Source organism: Coturnix japonica, chromosome 4, assembly GCF_001577835.2.
Source record: "Coturnix japonica isolate 7356 chromosome 4, Coturnix japonica 2.1, whole genome shotgun sequence".
Lineage (NCBI taxonomy): Eukaryota > Metazoa > Chordata > Aves > Galliformes > Phasianidae > Coturnix > Coturnix japonica.
In genome coordinates, this window is record NC_029519.1 from 47190949 (window position 1) to 47211151 (window position 20203).

Genomic DNA, 20203 nt, shown 5'->3' on the forward strand with positions numbered 1-20203 from the left:
TATCCAGTCTGAACCTTCCTTGGCTCAATTTGAGGCTACTCCCTCTCATCCTATCTCTGTTACCTGGGAATAGAGGCCAACCCTTCACTTCAACCTCATTTCTGGCAGAGCCAGGAGACACAGGTCTTCTCTAAGCCTTCTCCATACCAAACGATTCCTTCAGTCAATCCTCATAAGACTTATGCTCCAGACACTACACCAGCTTTATTGTCTACATTATTTCTGATACAAGCTAGGGTGTAATTGGCCTTCTTAGCCACATAGGCATGCTGCTGTCTCATGCTCAGCTGAGCCCCAGATCCTTTTCCTCCGTGGAGCTTATCAACACTTTTGCTTGTGTATCATGCTTTTACCTGGCCACCTTCCTGCTTCTGGACCTGCTTCAGGACTTGCTTTGTACCATGCTATATGAGACTCCACTTCTGCAGACTCACAGATAAGAACATGATGCACTGGGGTAGCTGATGCCTTCCACCACCCAAGCATCCCTAAGGAAGGAAAATAAGGAGGGTTGCCTCCATGTGCCACCAAACAACTCAACACAGTGCTTCATCCAGTGTTTTATGCAGTATTTCCAACCAATTCCCTTTTTAAAAACACATTCGTAAACAAAGAAATTACCAAAAAATGCCATTAAATGGGATCTCACTGACTGGGGTGTAGGTGGATTAGGAAAGTCTCTGTGTAACTGGAGATTTTTTTTTTCAGTCAGATGGGTCACTCAGGGCTCCCAGAAAACAGGGCAGGGGTGATTTTTTTGGTGCTGGAGAGAAAGCTGAAGCTCAGTGTGTGTAAAAGTGGGTTTAAAATGTAAGGTGTGTTGTTAGTATCTCCATGCTGTAACATTACTCTGGATAGCCCTGTAAACTGGATTTCATCTAAAGGAGACTACATGAGTGGTGCAGGTAAGTCCTGGGTGCTTCTAAGCATATGTGAAAACATAGCAACCCCCTCCCCCCCCAAAAAAAAAACAAACAAAAAACCACACAAAAAAAACAACCAGATTTGTTCAACTGCAAACATTAGCTTGTTCAGTGCCCCTCACACCCCTCACAGGACAGAGATGTGGTTGTTGTTTGAGGTGCATGTGCATCAGTTTTCTTTCTTCCTGGATATTCCAAAATGAGATAGTTAAAGAGAATTGTTGGGAGGGTTCCTGCAGGGCAGCAGTTTATGCCACTGGGGTTACACACAGGATGTACCCAGGAAAGCTGCCAAGGTTGGTTGGGTACTTGTAGAGATGCTTATGAAAAGTAAGGAAAACAGAAAAGGTAGGGAAAAAATAGGAAAGGCAAGACATTGAAAATAGGCCTGTGTTACCCAGGCTGCCTGCACCTTGTAGCACTTTGCACTCAGTGTTTACACCTACCTCTCCTTATACCTTTGTTCTTGGCATTAAAGTCTTTGTAGACCAGGTGTGCAAGGATAGGGCAATTTATGTTGGATTTATACAGCTGTTTGTCCATGGAAATGTTCTTCTATGCAATGGCTTTGATGGGCTGGTTGGGTACAAAGAAAAAATCTAGAAAAATGTAGAAATAACTTCAGTTTTTTAAAGATTAAAATCTTTGCACCATACCTTGAAATCCTGTCGAGCAGGCAGCACCAAACACATGACATTTGAATGAGCAACCTTACAGTGATCAAAACTAACTCCTCTGCTCTCCATTAGGAAGAAAACTTATTTTCTGCTTCTAAATCACCCACCTATCACAGCTTTTTTTGCATCTCAAAACCGATAATCATAACTTCTTACAGCCTGTTCATATAATACAGGCATAATGTTCCAGAACCAAACAATGGAGTAATCACTTAATTTCAGCTCTTGGATACTGCACATAAGCAATGTAAGAGGAGCAATCACTGCATTGCAGTTTAAGACCATGCACTATCCTGTATGCAAAACAGCAGCTCAGGGGTTTGTGACATTGCCTGGCTGTTGCAATACATTGTGCTGCAAAGTAACATGTGTGAAGCACAAATGAAAAACATTTAGAAGTGGACAAACATGACTGAAGGACAGTATTATTAATTGCAATGCAATTTTAACTGAATCACAGTTATCAGCAGCCCTATCTCTGATACGAGCAGGGGGTTAGTCAGAGCAGATAGCATGGTGGGGGAGCAAACAATCTACTGTGAGCTGTGTTTGTAGGATTGTGCAGGAGGAACAAAAGGGTGGAAAATTGTTCTCTGGACTCCAGAGTTAGCCTTTCCTCCAGTAAGTCACGACAAATGGAGTTGTAGGTAATATTACGTAGCATAGCGCCAGGAGTTGTTCTTAAATTGGTCTGGTGTCAACATTTTAGGTTTGAAGTGTTTCTGGGGAAATTATTCCAGAGGGAAATTGCAGTGAGTTACAGAGACAGCTGTCATGGGTCTTAGAGAAAAAGGCATGGAGAGAAACTGAAGTGTACCACGATACCAGATAGGAGCTGGGTTGGAGGGAACATATGAGACCAAAGGATCAGAAAAGGCATGCCAAGTTATGTAAATCAAAAGCAAATTCTATTTTCTACCAGAAAGGTAGGCAAATGAATGGAAAACTGATGAAAATGGTTCCTGAACCAGACCATGTACAATACAAGAAAAAGACTAAATTTTTGCATAGGTATGTTTTATACATCAAATCTTTAGTTCACAATCTATTTAAAATTCAAAGACTAGTAAATGATAAAAAAGAACTACACTTCAGTGACATGGGTGTGTGTGTATGTATGTGTAAAAGCATATATGCATGCACATGCACTCTTTCCTTCCATATGCTGTATACTTCCATATACTCTTAAAAATCATTTCCTGCCTGAACTCTGTCTGCCTGTGGCTGAGACCTCATCAGTGACAATAAACCCATCACATACAGATCTAATCTTGTCACTGAAGAGAGGATTATTCTTACTGATGACACTCGGGTTAGCTTCTAGTTCCAAGTGAACAGCTAGTTTGCTTTATCAGTTAAATCTATGACTCACTAGAAAAGTAGTTTTTGAGTGTACTTTTTCCATGCAGCAGAGATAGTTCAGAATCTATTGTTCTGAAGTATCCCAGGACATTTTACAGACTGCTTAAGCTATATGCATTAAATTTTGTTAGGTTACATTGCTACAAATCCACAGTTACTCTATCGATTTCAGTAAAATTAAACCTCTGGAGCATGTATACATAGTCTGTAGCTTTTATGTTTTTTACTTGAGAATAACATGGGTTTTTTTACACATAATTTCTTTAAGAGAATTCCTAAGCATGTCATAAATCTTTCTCATAAACGTGTGTATGTAGTGAACAAACTCCAAAGCCAACTGGTGTATGTGCCAGTTTTGAACCTGAATTCTTCTGAGAAGTATGCACAGAGGTTTTATTAGTAAAATATTACAGGAACAATTGAGGCCAGCTACTTGTGGAATTTATAAAGAGCACATAAAATGTATTTTGTTTCCTTCAAACATGTAAGACCTGATCTGAAGCCAGCTCTGTCAATCTTTCCACCGGCTGTACCACTGCAGAAAGTATACAAAATGTCGGCTATAGCAGCAACACTAAGAAACCCCTATCCATCCAAGTTTTTCCTTTTACTTGTTCACATCCCTACTCTTCAGCTCATAACCTCACCAGTTACAGGCAACAATTGGATTGGGAGAAATTTCATCAGGAGGGTTTTGGCTGCTTATGCTGTTCCAAGTGGCACTGCCAGACTTTGAAGCTTGTGAATTAAATTGTGAACAGCCTGGAAAATGCAACTAGGAAGGGTTGCATCTGAGCAGCCTTCACCTGGCAGCAGCTAAGGCTTGAGGGATAAGAAAAAGATGAGTGAATACAAAGTAGGTGGCAAAAGAGAAAGTTTCTGAGAAGGGAAGTGCCTCCCAAGGTGGATGCTTCCCTACAATCTGAGAGGTATTGGTACAGGAAAGGAGCCTGGCAGCCACAGACTCCTCGCTGAGGACACCAGATGCACAACTGCCAAGAATCTATTAAATATTAAAGAGCGAGCATTCACCCAGCAGTAGAAAAGCAACATATTGATTGAGTCGTTTTGATGCTCCTCAGAGAAGGGCTTTGTGATATGACTTGCAAAAACAATACACTTTTCCCTCCTGTTTATTGCAAAAGAAAGTAACAGAAGGAGGCTTCAGTGTGAGTGCAGAGCCACATCAGCCATCCTATCTGCTCTCATCCTTGTGCCAGCACCCGGATATCAACAATGCCCCAAGCCTCTTACAGATTGCTTTTGGCAGCTCCTTGGGTATCGTGTGCTCCCTAGATGCAAACAAAAGCTTTGACATTCACCTGGGGGCTGTAAATGGCCTGTTGTTAATATCATAACATCTGCGAGGCCAACGCAGGCAGTACATACCTATTTTTTCCCCTCCTTAGAATGCAGTAGAGAGAGAGAATCTTTCACAATGGGAAACTGGGTCCCTTGATTATGGTTTATTTCTTTGAGTATCTAAGCAACTGTTTGCTGCATTTGGACCTTGACCCTTAGAAACTGATGAGGGAGAAACATTTTATTCCAAACCATTCCGTTCAATCAGAGCACTTTTCATCTGGCTGGAAATAACAGCTTTCATCACCAGCTGGTTGGTAAATGAATTATTACAAAAATATAATTATGGTATGCCAGTAAAAGAAGTTGATGCCATTATCAAACTTCACCACTTCAGAATAGTTATTTTTTATGGAGGTGCAGTAAATAATAAGTACTGTTTTACTGGATGTCTTTTGTTTTTAGCAGTAGCAGAGTAATTTATTTCTAACATGTGCCCAAATTTAACCAAATCCACAGTCTAGCAGTATACTGTACTCTTCTGTTTGAATAATATGCATTTTTCTATAGCATACACACATACTTCTTTGCATTCATTAATATGGCTTGAAGCTAGAATCTTGGTAGTCAACATGTTAGACAGTTAAAAGAAAATTGGTTCTGATCTTCTGTTCTTAAGCCTTTAAGAATGAAAAGGTTGACTTTTTCTGGAATGTAAAAATTTTCATTCTTTTCTAATATTTTCACAAAAATTAAGAAAGAATCTACTTCATATTATACTGGGAAAACTCACTTCTCAAGGATATGAAAGATGGGCCTGAAGAATAACTGCAGCATCAACTTCTATGCTTTTATGAGTGGTTCATAGAATGGAACCTTAAAGATAAACTAAGGACCTTAAAGATCAACTAGTTGCAAAATCCGTGCCATGGGCTAGTTGCCACCCACCAGATCAGGCTGCGCAGGATACCATGCAACCTGGCCGTGAATGCCTCCAGAAATGGAGCATGCACAGCCTCTCTGGACAGCCTGTTCCATTGCCTCACCAGTCTCTGAGTAAAAAATTTCTTTCTAACATCCAACTTAAATTTCCTGTCTTTCAGTTTACAGCCATTTCTCTTTGACCTATCAGGCCATGTAAAAAGTCAGTTCCCTTCCTTCTTGTATGTTCTGTTCAAGTACTGGAAGGCTGCAGTGAGGTCTCCCCAGAGCTTTCTCCAAATCAAACAAGCCCAGCTCCATCAGTCTTTCTTCACAGGAGAGATGCTTCAGCCTCCTGAATCATCTTCATGGCACTCCTCTGGACTGCTCCAGCAGCTTCACATCCTTCCTATACTGAGTGCTCCAGGCCAGAATTCCAGGAATTCCTCTAGACTATAAGACATTTGACACCTGGAATATATCCATCCAAACAACAATTGCCACTTTCTTGCTCTGTATGATTGCATGGTCTCCTCTCCTTTCCCCAAGTTCCTTCATTCTGGTCACTAAAGATAAATAGATTTTCTTTATTAATTATCAGATTATTTGTATTACTAACTCTTTTTCAGTTAGACTCAAAACATACTTCTCATATTTGTTCCATTCCATAGTAGTTACAACAAGGCTTGGGAATTTGGAAATAGAAGTGCTTTGTGGAGTAGATCTCACCGCCGTGAATATGACCTTATGGTCATATTCTTGAAACTATTATTGAAAACCAATTAAGAAAGATTTTATTTGTTCCAAGATTGTTAAAATAGCCATTAACTCTAAAATATCATTGTGAATTTCCTTGCACCATGGTAAACTGAGATTTTCAGATCTATTGTTACTTTGTTTTCCAGGATGATTGTTAAGTATCATTTACAGAATGGTAATTTACATGTATTGAAAAGATTCCTTTTTTCCTTCCTTTTCTTCTTTCTATTTCTTTCTTTCCCTCCTTCTTTCCTTCTTTCTTATTTTGCATAAAATATTAATCTGACAAGCTTCAGTTTTACAGAAGGTTTCCTTTATTTTTCTGTGCCCACACCCTCATGATAAAATGCAGTAGTTTGCTACATCCTTTGTATACCTAAATATTAGGCTTTTCATTTTGTGCCCAAGCCTTTGTACACTACCTTGCACCATTCAAGTGAAAGTCAATATTGTGCATGTGATTCTCTCAGCTTTTATGTTACATCCATGAATGAAAAAAACTTACGAGACTCCAGGCATGCCTCAGGTCACTTTGAAAATGTAGCTCAACATCTTTCTGCTTTTCTTAAATTCTGAATGTCTCTTAATATTTTAACTTTTTTGTTTGTTTCTTTGTTTGCTTGTTTGTTTTGTTTTGCTTTGTTTCCAGCTATACTGTCAAAAGAAAAAACCTTAACTTCCTCACTCAGCTCTATCAAAAATACTTCCATTCTGAGTAAGTATCCTCTGTGAAGGGGAATTAATTACCTTCTGATAACCATTTTCATCTCAAAGAAAGTCACCCCAAAAACCAGGTTAATCTAGTCAGGATCTTTTTCCCACGTATCAAACTCACTATCCGCTGAGGAAGTGAGGAGGAGGAAGGAAGGGAAACTGAAAAGGAGCAGATGTCCTCATAAAACAGTTTATTTAAGGCAACATTAATTGATTCCTAGATACAGGCCCCAAGGATTACCCAGCTGAGGGAGAAACAGACAGAGCACACCATTTGGGCATTTCCCCTCTTGCTCCTCCTCTTTCTCCAAGGCAGAACCAACCTTCAGGCAAACGAGAAACAATTTTGTACAGGTTAGAATGAACAGCCTCCTGCAAAGCCCACATCTGCCAGCTGACCTGGCTTCCCTCTGTTCTCCTTATGATGATCCTAGTACAGTGAGTCAGAAACCAGTTTTTCTTCAGTTCTTGCTATAAGCATTCAGTTTGTCTCTGCACAGGAGATAGCTTAGCAGGACCCAAGGAGGCATTTCAGGGCACTCTTTGATGCAAGACAATGGCAGAGGCATAAACAACCTACCCACAGCCACACGTTTAATTCAAAGCTGTAACCTGCTTACTAAGTCTGCTGCTATTACAATTTTAATTAACCTCTGCACTTTCTGCAACCTATTTCATCAATGGGTTGAATTAAATAGTTCTCATTCCCATCATAAACAGCCCACTCCCAACCCACACACCTCTGAAATGACTTAGCTTTGTGAGGAGGTGGCAGAAGGTGCCAGTCTGAGATCTGTACTGCTGAAATGCCTGCAGTCCTGGATATACAAGTTATGGTTCAACAAAAGATCAACATTAATTTTCTTCTTTATATCTCTTTGGGTTCAGCTCTGGAATTATAAGCCAACTGGATGTAAAAACTCCTCCACTCTAAGAAAAATGACCTGAATCAGAGGCAGTAGACAAAAAGAGTAGAAAATGTTCTTGCACTCACCTCTTCAGGGATAGAATTTCTTCTTCTACTGCTGTCTGTCTCATTCAGTACATCTTCACAGACCCTATGAATTTCCTGTTTCAGTCTCTCTACTAGTCTAGGAAAAAAAGAAAAAGAAACCCGTCACTCCTTTCTTAGAGGCTTGTAGCTCCTGATTTTACATGCCTATCATTTCCAGACTGACCCCTTTACATTACTATGTGAAGATTGACTGCTTTACACAATTTACCATCAGTCAAACTAAAATCCTTGCCACTTTTGATAGATCAAAATACAAAAAGATATCAGGATTTTTTAGTACCCAGTCCAGCTTGCATTAAATCAATGGGGGTTTCCTAGTCAGTCTTGATGGGAGTTACATCAGACCTCCTAGAGTGTAAAAATTACAATTTTCATGCTCAGATTATTCCAAAATAGCAGATTTGCTCCAGCTTTTGAAAATGATACAGCCCTAGACTGAAAATACAAAATTATTATGGAAAAATTCTGATATGGGATTCTGAAGCATGAGCAAAAGATAACTTCAAAATTTGCATCCATTTCAAGGAAAATAATTAATAAGTGTCACATCTGCTGAAGTATTTCAGGGAAAATGACCTTTTTTTGGCACAGATAATAACATGTCCAAGCAGGTGACAATGATGATTAAAAATGATCATCGCTCTTAATTACCATGAGCTGGATGACTTTCTTCTCTCCCTGTGAATGGATTATAAATTTTCGGCCTCAATGGTCATAAAGCATAGTTATTTTCTAGAGAGGAACAGTCCACCCCTATTCCACCACCCTCAGGGAGAAGAAAGCTTGTATCTAGCAATAGCACAGCATCTTCTCCCCAAGATGGGAAGGGGCTCCAGGTTTGGCTTGGCTTCCCCATAGAAATGACTCTGTCCTGCATGAGGCAGATGGTGTTGGGAAGGGCAGAGCCAATGCCTAAAACCAGTTTTGTAACCTTTTTCTTTGGTCTTCTTATTCACTCTTATTCCAGGGAGACACACATATTTCTCATTTGATTCCACTCATTTTCACAATGACTTAAGCCACCCAAGAGGCACTCAGGCCACCTAAGAGCGCATGTGGCAATTTGGTTCAGCTGCATTCCAGCCAGGCAAGGAAATAGCTCTGACAGAGGAGGGTTTGGGGGTTGGTATGTAAAGGAGAACAACCAGCAGCCCATTCCAAACCTGATTAGAATTTCTTAACAAAAGATAAAAGTTCTTTAATCATTCTTCAAGGTTAAGAGGTTCACATTTTACTCCCATGTGCTCTGACCTTCCTTAATTAGCATGTTGTTGGTATTTCACATATGAAATATGAATAAGCTATTCATTATCACCACAGCCATTATTCTTCTGAAAGCTACCAGAAAGAAAAAGTTGCTTCCTTTCATAGGAGACAAGGTCAATCTACTCTATCAGTCGACTAAACTTGAATAATGTATAAACTGTTTTTCACAGCATACTTTCTCAACTGGACAGGTGATAAGAAATGAAGAAATGCATAGCCATAATGATGGTCAGCCAGAAAAGATAATCTACTATTTGGAAATATTTTTACTGTGATACATTTGCTACCTCTACCTATTTGATACCTTCAGAATCATTGGAACGAGTGGGTCTTTGCAGATAGAAAGCTGACTGTATTATCTCTTCAGTTCCTTCTTTTTAACAAAGTGGGAGTTATGATGCAGTGCATGCCTGGCAGTGAAGATAGATCAGGAATTTTATAGCAGGAAATATTTTTTGTGTCTGATGGTTGGTATCAGAAATATCTGTATTCATTGCATATGTTTAGTAAGCCTGCTGATGTGTGTATGGAGAAGTAACAGCTTTCATTAGGTGACCTAAAACAGTTCAAAAAATAGATGAATCCTTAGCATAAGAGTTTTTCTGGAGGTTGCAAAACAAAACTCAACTTCACTGATGTTTGTCTCCAGGCCTAAGGAAGTTCATGTGTGCCAAAAAGCTTGTCTGCTTTCTCCAGCTGTATTGCTTCACTCAGAATGCTCTCATACCTCTCCCTTCAAACCTTGCCATAATACATCCTTAGGGTATCACAGCACAACAACATTACTGCTAATTATATTAACTCATCTCACATAATGAGAACTAATGAGAATTCTGCCATACCAAAGACAAGTCGGGGGTGCAGTTTGGCACCAAAGACATTCTTAGCATTTCTTAGTCTTTTTTTTTGTTCAGTGTTGTTTCTGCCTAATTTATTAACTTTGTTGTTGGAGATACATATGGAACACATCACACACAACAGTTTCTTTCTCCTCTTTCCAGTGATGAAGTTCTGTACTTCTGAGTCTATTCTAGGAAATGGATTTCATATCAAATAATTGCATCATTGCTTATCTATGTCTTTGCTTCTAAAACTAAAGTGAAAATTGTATATTTTTCATAGAGGCTGTTTGTTTAGTATCTTCTATCTGTGGCCCAAATTGGTAATTCCCTACCTACAAAGAAATCTGAAAAAAAAAGCTTTGCTTATAAGGCAACCTTCAGATTCTGTAATGGCAAAACTGAAACCATTCCAATCTACAATACGAGGTAAAATCGTGCATATCTTTTTCCAAGTATCTCTTCCTGATTTAAAACTAACAAACAAGCAAACAAACAAACAAACAACAAAATGAGAGAAACTTGATAGCATACAATATAGCATATGCTTAGTTCCTTAATACACATATTCTTTAACAGTTTAACCACAATGGCTGTATAGTGGCTTTAGATCTTAAAAAATGATGAGGTATGAAAACTAAAGTCTGGAATCATAACACATACATTTTGTATTTTGAGTCTGACACATATCAGAAATTTTAGATTCTTCCTTTAGAATATGTCTTATATCTATATATTTCTTATATCACTTATATTCTAGTGAACAGATGAATAGAACAGGAGTAAAGCTCAGTGTTAGTAGCAGGAGTTCCTAAATAAGATCTGAACATTTGCATTACACTGATGATCAGTGCAGATGGGTATGGTGGCCCACGCACACAACACCATCTGAAAACTGAAGCCATTCTCAGAAAGCTTTGCTCTCACAAAAAGATGCTGACCACAAAAGAGTGTGACTGTACTTTAATTCTACTTACATTCACTGCACTGTTGCAGCATCTTTGCTTTGATATAAGCACACAATTTCCATGTAACATCAGTATGGTTTTTGAGAAGCACTGAAAAAAAAACTGAAAAACTTGTTGACTGACATGGTTTGTCTATGTCTCAGATCAGTGATACTTTCATGTACCTTTGGCTAATCACGAAACCACAGCTCATGAAGGCAAGAGAAATGTCTGTTTATTGTCTACATTGCTGCCCAGATAAAAGTTGCCATACGTGATTCATTAGTGTATTGCATTTAGCAGCACTGATGTAATGCCCCTGGAGAAGGCACATTTTCCCTCTCCTGAGGAAAAAGAAAGAAATAAGGTTTTCAATGTGGTGTGTTTTTGTTTTTTTTAACCACATTTTATCCATGCCCAATTTCAAACACAACTGACTGCTATGTGCAGGATTCACATTCAACCCTATTTTGATTGAGAGCTGCTTTCCATGAAGCATGAGCTCAGAGCTGTTTCGTGGTGAAAGGCAAGTAATACACTAGCTGTACACGCATATCTTCATGTATGCACTGAGCAGTTAGTTACCTCAGGTGAAGTTAGTGAGGTTACATGCACAGATGTGTTAGTCTTGCACATAGTAGTATATCACCTGTTCTTGGTTATTGCCTACAGTTAAGAATATATGGAAATGTGCATGAGAAGAACTTGTTTCCAGAAGCCTTCCATTCAAACACTGTTCAGGTTGACTAAAGCAGTCACATATGCACAAAAAATATAAAATCTAAAATGCTTGATCCCCCAGAATTCTTTAAAATTTGTTTCAAAGTATTTTGATTTTGGAGATAAAGTTAACCATTTCAGTTCCGAAGATTATTTTCTGCATTGCCCTAATACAAATATAAACTTGTTGATTTCATCAGAGATTCATTAGGATAAATGCTCTCTATCTATGAAAGTGACTCTAAGTATGAAAGTCTGCTACCACTATATTTGCTCATGCCTTTATATCTCTGCAATTATCCACCTATGGCTGAATAGTATAAAGTTAGCAGAAAGTAAAATCTTTGAAGGTGATACAACTATAGGATCACTTTGAGGATTTGCCTGATCAGGATCTCTCAGGATCTTCCCTGAAATTCCATTGTTTCCTATATCCTTACTCCCTGGCTTGCATTTGGTCTAAATACTACCCTGAAACCATTAGTACTCATTTCACAAGTGCTCTTTAAATGAAAAACAACTGTAATTCTTATCTGTATGAAGGATAATAATAAATCAGAATACTACAATAAGTTCTTCAGGTCAGATTTGCGAAGTCTCCCCTTAGCACATTTCTCATGGTGAGCTTGATCATTAATTTTTGTAAGAGGGAACACTATGTGACATGAGGTAAAATGGTGACAGCATCATTTTCAAGTCTGCAGGACTTGCACCTTTTAGATGTTTCTCACCTTAAAATTTACATTAATGAAAATATTCTTACAGAAGCAAAATAATTCTGTAATATTTGCAATGAAAGGAATGGAGCAAGTACTGTTCTCCCCAAAATCTTAGACCTGTTACAAGAATAGCAAGTTGCCATGCAGAAAAGATTTAAAATAAGATAAAGTTAAATAAAAAACCCTACAATGTAAAAGCTCACTCATGCTGGCAATACAAAAAGCACCAGGGTGCATGAAATAGCAAGCAGCAGACAAAACTCACACTTTCCTCAGTGAGAATCACTTTCTGTTCTTCTACTTATCACTAGTAAGGCTATGCAACTGGAAAGATATGAAACATGCTTTCATCATTGTCAGGACTATTAAAGAAATCTTTGGTGACATGAAGTGAATCAGCAACTTCTTGAGAATATATCAGCCTATGCAGGAGGTTGCAATACACTGACTTCTATTTATTTTATGTTTGAATGTTTTCTAAACCAAGCGTGATTACATGAGAACTGAAATATACTATAAAGAGAGCAGGTGCTGCTGTGACCGGTGCTCAGAGCTCTAATTACCAGCTGGCATGCTTTTCTTAATCTGCTGGAAATATCAACCTGCTAAGCTGAAACACAAAGTTCCTCTGAGCTCGAAGAATATTGGGTGCATAACTCATTACTTTTTGTGAAGTGCTATTCCTCACTGTCTGAAGAACACTGCTAGTTTAAATGCTTGCAAATCTGACAAATTGGCATTTCTTAATGGATGTGTTTAAAAATATATATTCTTGTTATAGCTTCAAATACCTAGACTTACGAGGAAAATCCTGAAATCTAGGTCGCATAGAGCTTGGTCTGGAGCCTCACAGAAGCAGGACAACGATCCCCTTCTACCATGAAAATTAATTGGAACTAAGATGTGAGCACTGAGACTAAAATACTTTTCAGCAGTGGGTAACAATCAGCAAAGGAACTCCAGACAAGGAGGATATAGCAGCACCATTATAAGAATTTCCTATAGGGGCACAGAAAGCTTTGCCAGTGATGAATTAAATGTTATTCTCTAAGCAAAGGAAACATTTATTACTTTAAAATTGAACACAGGTGCAAATGCCAGTGTGGTGCTAGAGAAAAGCACTGTCAGGCTTGAGAGAAAGGGAAATAACTGATTCATGCTGGGAGAAAATCTTTACCTGTTCTCGGCAGGTGATGAGGAGAATATAGGGATAAACCTTTGATGGAAGATGGAACAGGGTGGATCTACTCAAAGGCATCACACTGTAATTTATGTCTAATTTGATGAACATGTAGAAATGGAAACTTTTCTATGTGATCTAACTTTGAAGTTGGTTCTGCTTTTTATGTGTAACCACACAGACCAGGTGATCTCCTGAGTTCCCTACCAATCTAAATATTTTCTATGATTTTATGCTTATCTACAGGTAGATATTTCCTGTTAAATATTTTTCCTCTTTCAAAGCATCTGTGAAGTTCAGCCTGAAGCCTTCAGAAAGAGAGCAGTCTTGTGTGTGCAGTCAGCAACTCCCATGAGAGCCCACGTGGGCTGAGTTTGGCACCCACGGTATCTCTCAGAAATGGATAGACACGTCTTTTGATGTTTAATCATAGCCATCATAAGTGATTGTGTGGTTTGTGAGGAAAAAAAATGCTATCACAAGCATATTGTGAGAAAACTTGGAGCAATTTTGTGCAGAGTTAAAATAATTGAGTTTATTCTAATTAAATATCCGCAGACAGAAATTATTAGCTGCATGAGAGAGGTGGGACAAGTTAGAGCCTAATAGAAGGGCTGTCATCCTCAGCAAGCGTTCTTCCAGAAACAAGGGAAGGGAATTAAAACCCATTATAATTGTGAACTGTGAAAAAAAGTGAGACCAATCTAGCTGCTCATGCCATGAACTTGGGACATCTTGCAGCCTTGGTCCCTCAGCTGTGTGGTTGTGGAACATGGCTGAAGACACTGAAGCTTCTCTTTATGCGCTGGTCTGTGGTTTAATTTCTCCACAATCAGGGTATGGCAAAGGCTTCAAGATTTACAACCAGTGAATACAGTTTGTAAAGGCTATGAATGTTTGGGAGGTCTGTGCTGCACAAACCTGTCTTCAAACATCATGCTTTAATGCCCTCCTAGTTCTGACAGTATATGTGGGTGGCTATTTTAGTTCATAAATACATTTTTTTTCAATGCAATACCTGAGAACAATATTTATACACAAGCATAGATAAGTCCATTGAAGAACCTTAAATAAGTGCAAGTCTGATTAGTAAACAAAACAAAACAAAAAGCAAGCAAATAAAACATTAGGTGGCAGTTTGTCAGGTGAGATGTGAATAGAAATTGTGAGAGCCACAGCTGATGGGAAACCTTGAACAAAATAGCTAAGGCTTTTAGTACAAGGTTACTAGGCCAGCCTGTTCCTAGCATCTGTAATGAATTGATGGCAGAGGCTTTATTATGACAAATGATTTGCTTAGAGGCACTAGATAATGATCCATAATCTGGGACAAAACATAACGTGGAGGAGGGCATGCAAAAAAATGCTGTAAATATCTGTATTACTGTATATAAATATTTATAAGCCTGAAAAATTGTAGCTCAATGCATCATTCTATACATAGGTGTATTATAATACTGCCTTCTTCATGAAACAACAAAAATAGAGTGCCACCCCCCATACGTCATGTATTTATACTACAACAAAATAGGTATAAAGAAGTTGTGAAGGCTAATTGTTGCTCTGCACATCTTTAGAGATGCTTGCCAATAGTTATTTCATTTGATTTTGCAGACATTTCATGTCAGATACATTTCTCAGGTTCAACAGGGAATTTGTGTTTAAGAAAACAGCAAAACATCCAGCATAGCTACTAAGACATACAGACTGTTCTAAATCAGTCAGAGAAGGGCCTTGCATGGCATTCCCCCATTTAACTGTGAGCAAAACAAGAGGTTTTTCTGGGGTGACTTGCTTGGAGAGGAATATTCTCTCAGTCTAGATACAAAAATCTGTAAAAATTCAAGTTTCTTCAAAAAGCAGGAGGAAAATCCATAGTCACTCCCTTACCCTCCCTGACCTAACTTTTTCCCCAGTTGTCAGGTGATTACCCACTGGTTGTCTCTTTCTCACCTATGAGATATTTAACTATTTACACAAAATGGAAGAGTCCCAGTAAAAGGCAAAGACTAAAAGCAGAAGATTGGCCCTGAGGGTTGATAATTAGAGAGTTCATCTGGAATGGCAGAAAGTAGCTAGCTTTTTCTTTTCCAGGGAACATTTAGCCATTTATGCAACCCATTGTTGACTGTAGCTGGGACTTTAAGGATTGGTGGTCTGGTCATGGCATTCATATAACCCATAATACAATGTTTTCTCATTTCTAATATTAAAATAATGTACAACCTCAGCTTTATTTCATATCAGTCTTTTTATCCTCTTGCATGACTGGTTCTGTAGGAGGTAATCTTACAGCTAGCCGCAGCACTATATGTAAACACATAGATATGCACACCCACAAGCATGTATGTCTTCAGAAAGCTCAGTCCTTCTCTACAGAACATTTATCTTACTTAGCAAGGGGGGAGAGAACTGATTACATTTGCTGGTGTTTTGTGTTTTTTTTTTCACAGAAACTAGGACATTAGTTAAACAGTAGTCTGGGTGCATAATCCTCAGGAAATAGCTAGTTATGCATTTATGGATGATGAATCTGGCATGTCACATTGCTATGTGAAGTACCCTGTTTATTGTTATACCTTATAGCACTCAATTTTTTCTCCACTCTATATTTAAAGTGATAAAAAAAAAAACAAAAAACAAAAAAAAAAACTGTTTATTTAGAAAGTTTAACTGAGTCTCTAAAGTGAAATCAAACATACTGTGCAAATTTTTTATTGACTTGAAATCTCATTTTACAGCATACTACATACTATTATACTTGTTTCACTGCATATGCACGGTATATGCAGTTCTTATGTACGGTAGTAAATAATTTGGTATGGATTTTTCACATTTGATCACCTGTGTCCAGAAAGATATGGTTTCTTCCTGCTTCTCTTAGCACAGACAGATGCTGCAGTCAGGAGAGCGCAGTGTTCCTCTCAGTAACTGGGATCTGCAGTGGTTGGTATTTCCTATAGGGCATAAGGGAAACACATTGCTTTCTACTTTGCTTTCTGAAAGAGTTAAATTGTCTTTTCTGTATTTTTTTATTATTATTTTTTTAGTAACAAGGAAAATGTAATGACAATTAAAGTTTACAGGAAGAATAGAAATGGATTTATCCTAACAGAGAAATTCTGACAGTTCTAAAAACCTCTCTGGTTTCCTGCAGAGTGCAGAGCAGGAATAGTGGAATGGTTGAGGGGGGAGAATAAAGGAGTTTGTCTTGGCACAGCTGAACTCTATGAATCACCTTTCTGTAGGAAAAGAAGCTGAAACTTTAACGTTTAGTACATTTAACAATGCAAGTGACAGATTCTTGTACTGCATGAGAAAAATGAACTGGAGACATTAAAATACCATTACCACTTTGATTTCCTTGACCTTCCGCTCCATGTGAAACCTCTTCTAGGCAACTAGTGACTTGATCCATTTCAGGAATCAAGTGATTCTCTGAGAGCATTTAAAATCAGCTCTCATTTTTGGAGAGCGTTTTCTGAGAACAGCATCTCTTCTCTGGACTGAAAGAAAACTCTGTTCCTCTTGTGATTTTTCCTTTCTGCAATAGCCTCCACATTCTCTGCCCTTCATGGCCACTGCAGAGTTCATCAGAGTCCTGGTCTCATTCCCTATTACTTTATTCTCCAGAGTAACTTCACTTTTGGTTTTACACAGTGACAGGGCACCAGTGTAGGTGGAATATATGTCTCCCTCACCTCTTTCATTCATCAACCTGTCATGGTTCTTTCACCCTTAGCATCAGTGTGCTATTCAGAATCTCCTAGAGAGGTAAAAATGCACAAATGCCTGCAAGTCCTGACATGATCCCTGACATTAGTTCAAGTGTGGTGAGATCTCTCCTCAAGTCTTTAACTTGAGCTAAAAGTCTGGATTCAACATAAGCTTGGTTGTCCCCCACTTTCTAACTGAGGTAGTATCTAAAAAATCAGAAGAGAAAGTGATTTGCAAGGCACAGACAAAAACGGGTTGCAATGGCAGCGAGTGTGATGTTAAAGTAACCAAAATAAGTGGAAAGACTGGTTGGGCCTCCTCAGCTCTGAAGCCAGCTGGAGGAAGTACAGGAAGAAGCCATTTCACAAAGCTGGGTAGAACAAAGTAGTTAAGAAAACAAGGCAAGAAGAAAACTAGAAGACTAAACTTAGAATATGGCTCTCTCTTCTGATACTGATTCAGAGATGAAGTACTGAAGCTATTTTTTCATTAAATTTCATTTCATTTTATGGAAAACTCCATGAAATGATGCACATCAGCAAGAGCAAAACTTTACACTACTTCTTGGTGAGTGAAATTATAAACAATTTCAAAAACAGGGAGAAAATCTGCTGTCAGTTAGATTTCACACTGAAGAATATGCTGAAAATTGAAATCTAATCTGGTCAAGTCCATTGGGCATAAAGCCTACAATTTAGGTGAACCGAAATGAATTTGGTATTCCTGGAATGACTGTAGACTCAAATAAAATGCTTTCATGTTGTGTTTGTAGTGTAAATATTGTTATATTTTTTTTTAAATACAACATTCAGAGCATCTCCAACTCCTTTTGCTGAAGAAGCACAAACCCAAAAAGGACGCAGAAATATGTTGATCAAAGAAGATACATTTATTCAGATACTTTCCATTATCTTCATGCTCTTATCTCTGCGTATTAGATGTGAGACATTTTCTCTCATCTGGACTTTTTTCAAAGTTTCACATGTTCTCCTACTTTACCATCCAAAAGCATACTGTGAAAAAAAATATGAGAGCTAGAATGAGAGCTGGAAAACCAGTAAGCCAGTCCTATGGTGATTAAGGCAGACATTTATCTAAGATACAGGAAGGCTGTTTGAAGTTCACCTTTCACACCAGCCAGAGCGTGGATGTGAAGCTATCTAGAGTATCAGGGACAACTCCCAAAAGTTGCTTATCAATCTTTCTTTTCTCTTGGCCAATCCTCTCTGTGCTTCTTTTTCCACTGCCATCAAAACACCACGATAATATAAAATAATTCAGCGGAGTCCTTTTAGATTGAGGAAAAAGGCACTGACTCTCTATGAAGACTTGTGATTCCTTCCCAGAGGTGGCAGTGGTTAATGACAGTTATTTTGGACTTGATGTAACAAAGTTGTTTACATGCAAGCAACATCAGTACTCGTTCTGCCTACAGTATCTGATCCTGTTTTCTCCCTCTGGCAAATGTGAGAGATGAGGTTAGGCTGCTAGTTTATTAAGGTGGACTATTGCACAATCCTGGAAACTTTAATAGTAGTATGAATCTTGGGATCACCCACATGAAACACAGCGAGTATTCAGAAAACTACATGCCTTGCACAGTGCAGTGAAGGCTGTTCCCTATTGCTGAGGCTCTTTGAAGAAATCAGCTGTTTTCTGCAGAAGATATAAAACGGAACCTGCCTAAACTGCTGCCTCAGTGTTTCTCTCTGTGTCCTGAAACATGTGTGAGGGCCATATGTAACATTTATAACCAAGATTCATTCAGGATTAGTTTGTCTTACCTCAGGGACTGTTGATTATATTATTGTATTTCTATTTCTGTTGTTGCAAAGGGAGTTCTGTACACAAATCAGTGTGTTCTTTTCTTTCATCAGTGTGTTGTTTTCTTTTAATCACAAATTCTGATGATCAAAAGTACTTTTCAAATGAGTTTCAACTCAGCAGTAGTTGAGAAAAGTATCCGTTAAGCCTACCAGTGTGAAATAATTAATTACAGAGTTGAATTCTTTCCTGTCCTCATACTCAACCATGTACTTTCCAATACAGCCTTTAGCCAAGATTTTCGAGGCAGAAATCTCTTGATCCAGAGGTCTGGTGGGATGATGAGTAATGAATGTGGAGGAGGAATAATTTTAAATTAGCTTGATTTTGAGGGAAGTGAGGTAGGAAAAGGCTGGGGACTTAACCAGCCCTTGTTACCTCAGGGTATCCTAGTTCTGCCTTTTGACAGGCATCACATGGAAAGCAGATGACCAGTCACCCCATACAGGAAATAACAGAGGCCTGTTATGGACAGATACCTTTAAAGTTGTAGATATTGAGGAGAAATACATGATCTTTAGGAATCTCTGCACACTGGGGAATGGTAAGACTATAGACATATTTGGGTTTGTCAAGAGTTGTTACCAAGTTTTGGCATGTCAGTTATGAAAATTACAGAATTGTAGGGGTTGGAAGGGACCTCCAGAGATCATCGAGTCCAAACCCCCTGCCAAAGCAGGTTCCCCACACCAGGTTGCACAGGTAGGTGTCCAGGCAGGTCTTGAATATCTCCAGAGAAGGAAACTCCTCAACCCCCCTAGGCAGCCTGTTCCAGCACTCCGTCCCCCTCACCGTAAAGAAGTTCTTGCGCACATTCGTGTGGAAGTTCCTATGCTCCAGTTTCTGGCGCATAGAAACCATCATTTCTTCAGCTACTTTTCCATTGATCTTAAGGAAATCATGATTTAATCCCTTCCTTTCACAGTGGGAAAGAAGCAACAGTACAGACCATTATCTCATTATAACATGTAGGTATCCAACCTTTTGGCATGCCTGGGTCACAGTGAGTAAAGAGGAATTGTCTTGGGCCTCTTATATATAAGCTTCTCCAAAAGTAATGTCTCCTATTTATTTCCATGGAAAGTACAACCAATACAAAGAGCACAACATTATCTGATAGAGCAAATTCTCAGGTATACCACCATTAGCTGTACATTTTTCCCAGTGATGAACAAGAGCATCAGTGAATATCAATGGGAGCCACTGTTTCTGCGCAGAGGAATTTAATGACACACCTTTGCTTCATATATACTTCTATATCAGACACCCTTCTATAAGACTGCCCCTCTGCTGCCATCTGTCACATGTTAACAACATG